The sequence below is a fragment of the Nannospalax galili genome, unplaced genomic scaffold, assembly GCF_000622305.1.
Source record: "Nannospalax galili isolate Female #2095 unplaced genomic scaffold, S.galili_v1.0 scaffold324, whole genome shotgun sequence".
In the NCBI taxonomy this organism is placed as follows: Eukaryota; Metazoa; Chordata; class Mammalia; order Rodentia; family Spalacidae; genus Nannospalax; species Nannospalax galili.
Window position 1 is genome coordinate 1,924,128 of NW_008353027.1, and position 4,749 is coordinate 1,928,876.

Consider the following 4,749-nt stretch of genomic DNA (forward strand, 5'->3'; position numbering starts at 1 on the left):
CTCCACCATGACTGATGCACATACATGTCCACTATCCAAACCAGCACATACACACATTTAAAAATATATTTTATTAAAAGATATGCACAAATATAACTTTGGTTCTCCACATATAGTTTAAACCCTAAATCTCCCCTGGTTTATTTAAAATACAGGGCAATGGCAAACACGTTTAATGCCAGTACTCAGGAGGCAGAGGAATCTCTGTGAGATCAAGGTCAGTGTGGTCTACATAGCAAGTTCCTGGCCGGTTGGGGCTACAGGGAGACCCTGTCTCAAAAAACAAATGAGAAAACCTGATATAACTGCCATTCAGAGGATGAAATGGTTTGGATATTGAATATTTCCCTCCACTAATTGCTTAATAACTAACATAAACCTTCTGAGCAATATGAAATTTTACTTTTTTCAAGAGCTGCAAGTCTATTTTATGTTGGTTGCTATTATAAAACATGCTTCAGGCAACAGAAAGTTTTTGTGTAAAGAAAAAAAATGAGTCTCTGAAAAAGGACAAAAAGTTGAAAACCATTTCTTCCATGCATTTGAGTCCATGTTTGGGTTGCAGAAGTGTTTCAAGGACAGAAAGGGGGTTGGAAATGGAAACTGACATCATGATAAAATAGGTCAACTAGGACCTGACAGAAAATTAGAGTATCCATAAGAGATGGCAAAGAAAGCAATGTGTGTTTTGCAAAGAGAGCCTGCTTCAATTGCAAGGAGAACTAAATCTCAACTCTTGCCGAATTTAATTTCTCTCCCAGAATTTAACTAACTGCATAAGATTTGACACACTACACCAGTGCATTATGAAAATCAGTCACAATTACTGTCAAACGCACAATGTTCTGCTCTAGAAAGCTTTTGAATTAGATCTACTTGAAAATACGGCATGGAAATTGTCCTACCCCTTCTTACTATCAAAGGCTGTATTGTTTGAAATAAATCTATTATGAACATAATCTTCATATTTGAGAAGTTGGAGGATTGAATGTGTAAATTCGTTCATTTCTAATCATCTGCAATCCAACTGAAAAAAAATCTCAGAATGAACAAAAAAAAGGCAAAGGACAAAAGAGATAATTTAAACTGCATTTTCACTGTTTAGAAGATGATTAAATTGTAATAATTGTTATCTAACAGAAAGACAAGTGAATATTCTTATTTTAAGTACTTTGTTTATTTTAACATGTTATGGGCACAAATGTATATATTCAAAATTATAATGTGCATAGATTGAAAAGGAAGGAAGAGGAAGGAAAGAAGTAACCCAATTAAAAGATAGGGAAGGAGGGAAAGGAAGCCAGTATCTCAAGGCAAAAAGGCCTTTAACTGGATAATAAGTGTTTGAACCTACAATAAAATCAGCAAGGGAAATATTTATGCTTAGACCATGGGTAGGTTAAAAAGCATTTACCTTGAATGTAAAATTTATCACTGGATTTTTGTTCTTTTTTTCTAAAGTTTAATTAAAACTGTGTAATTTTATTACATATATCCTGATCCTATTACCCCAATTTTTCCATCTTTAATTAAAAATTACTAAGAATACTTGCTATGACTTTAGGGAATGTGCCAGAAATCCATTCTCTTAATGTTTCATCTGCCAAAAGAAGTGTGGAAAGGGACAATTGCTACAAGATATTATGACTGGGCATTAGGGTGTCTGTTATTCATATTAATAGAATTGTTAGCTCATGGATGACTTTCAACCCACTATCATAGTATCTGCAGACTTCACAATTCCAGGGAGGAAGCGAAATCTTAAAAATATACATCCTGGAGTGTGATTGACAGTAAAATAATAGAAGAAAGAATTACAATCACTTTTTCAGAATGTCATGGTGTAAAAAAATGTGACAGTGGGATAGATGGCTCCAGACACTTGGAAGGTGACATTGACACTCTCACATGCATATCAGTTCATCAGATAGCAGAACTTATTACTCTCTGAAAGTAGCTATAGTGACCTTTGTGTAATGAATTAATGGCTTTTTAGTCCATTTCCAGTGGCCTGGAACACATCATAAAATTTTTTACTAATTAGGACCTCTATTTGCAGACTCTCTAGAGACTTAAAGAATAAATAGACACACACACACAAGCATGTGAACATGCTGACATTTTTGCCTTCAATTATATACAATTCTCTGGGTAAATTGTTGTGTCATAAGCATGCCTGCTCTCATGCCAGGTGTGGTGGCATATGCCTTTAATCCCAGCTTTTGGGAGGCAGAGGCAGGCAGATCTCTATGAGGCCAGCCTGGTCTACATAGTGACTTCCCTAGGCAGGCTGTGATTAGGGAGACCCTGTCAAAAATTTAAGAATTAAAAAAAACTCCTGCTCTAGTGTAGTCTTCCATTTTGCTTAAGTCAGTATGTGTATGTTGATTTATATATGCTTTCATTTGCAAAAGTCAGTACTACATCACAAATGTTCCCTAACAAATGGATTTTAATGATGATAGTGGTGGTGGTGATCTTGGCTCCTTTAAGAAAATCTTCCCTGACAGTTTAGTTAGGTGGGCCTTCTCTGTTACTCCCACAATGCCCAATGAATCTCAGTTTTTGTTCAAATAAATCCCTAATTTATTATATTGATACTTCTGGTACTTTTTCTGGGTTCTGAACACCTTAGGGACACAAATCTTGTCTTCACATTGGTGCTTAGGGTGCATGACTGTTACTTTGTGTTAGAAGTATGATCTCTAAGGCAGCTCTCTTGCAAGGTCAGAGGCAGATGGAAGAAGCAATAGATGGAAAGAGTCTTTGGGATACTACAAAAGCAGTAACTGTTTGACTATTATCAGGAAGCCAGGGCATAATTTTAAAGAACACATTTCATAGGTAAGCTATGTGCGCAGTCACCACAGTCACAAAGAGACAGGAACATTATTCTTCTGTTGTACTAGTCACTTTTCTGTTGCTGTGATACAAACACTGACCGAAGCAATTTATAGAAGGAAGAGTTTATTTGAGCTTACAGTTCCAGGGGAATTAAGGTCTGTCATGGCAGGGAGGCATGGTGGGTGGAGGTGCTGGAGCAGAGCAGCAGAACCTAAGCTCTCACATCTTCAAGCAGGCACAGGAAGCAAGAGAGCAACTGGAGATCCGGCAAGGCTTAAGAACTCTCTAAGCCCACCCCCAGTGACATGCTTCCTCCAGGATAGCCACACCTTCTAAGACCTCCCTAAACAGAGCCATCATCTGGGGACAAAATGTTCAAACACTTAGAGCCTATGGGGGACATTTTTATTCAAACCACTATGATCTGTCTTCTGTTTATCATGAACTTTGAGCCATCATCTGACCCTCTACACTGATGCATAGGGGCCTGGTAGGTATGTATGTAGTCCAAATCCAATTCAGCTTCTAAGAAAAACACAGCCAAGGACTTCAGAAAAAGGGAGAAGGGGCATTGGGTGTGAGCACAAAGTGAACAGCCTCTCTGCCTCTGTTCATTAAGAATCTTGGAAGAGATAATTATGGAATACATATAAGCTTTATTTACAAGAAGATACACAAATGTGCTTTATGTGGTTAGCTGGAGTTTGTTAATCTTTTTTTTAATTAAGATATAAAAACTGTAGTATCATAAGGCAAGAGGTTTTTTTTTTAATTTTTACCATTTCTCAGTTCCCTAATACAATGCCCCACATATCATATATCCTGAGTTCCAAACAGTCATGCCAATAAACACTTCCAGATGTATCGATCCCATCAAATTAGACCCAGCAGAATTATTTATAGTTTGGAAATGTTACAGAAAAAGATGAAAGGAATTTTCCAAGCTGGGGGCCCTCGTTGTTACACTGCCTAACTACAGACCATAAAGCACTAGGATAGGTGACACTGACACTTTCTTATCCTGGGCTTGTTTCAGGAGATCCACAAATACCCTAATTTAAAACAATTAAGCAAACAACAACAACAACCAAACTTGTTCCTTTATGTAGGCTCAAAATTCCCAGTCTTACCAGTTCTAAAAATGGGCTATGACATGCAAAATTGAGAACCAAGAGAATGGATACGTCATAAAGAATATTCTGCACCCATTCCTGCAGTCAAATGTTTTCCCACCGTTTCTCCCACAAGAGCATCTCTTATGCCCTGGGGAATGGAACACAAATGTAACAGCTGCGCTCCCCCAGTGTCCCCCACACACACCCTTGAGGTTTCCAGCCTGGCAAAAAGAAAAGAAACATCCAAAATGACACCAAACAAAGCAATAAGTAGGTTTGTGAGTGGCACAATAAATGCCCATGAAATTTCAGAACACGGCATCCCTTTGGTTTGGGTCCTAAAGAAAATGTAAACTAGCATTTGGGATAAGTTTTATTGTTCCATCAGATATTTACAGAGGATCTAAGAGCGAGGCAGAAAAAAATGATTGGCAGCTGAACCCTAAGAATGAAATAACTGAAGTAGGAAGCTTGGAAAGAAATAAGTGAGTGTTGGAAGATGTTTGACGAAATTTGGTGGTAGCTGGCATAGCATTGTCAACAAAAAATGAATGTGGACATGTATATGGTAGCTTCGAATATGAGAGCGATGTCTTCGAGATTATTGTATGTTCTAGCTAGTTTTCTATTTTCAATACAACTCTCTGATCAAACATAACTTGGGGAAAAGGGGGCTTATTTGGATTACATCACACTTCATCACAGTTCATCATTGAAAGAAACCAAAGCAAAAACTCAAGAAAGGCTGGAAGCTAGAGGCAGGAGCTGAAGCACAGGCCAAGGACACATG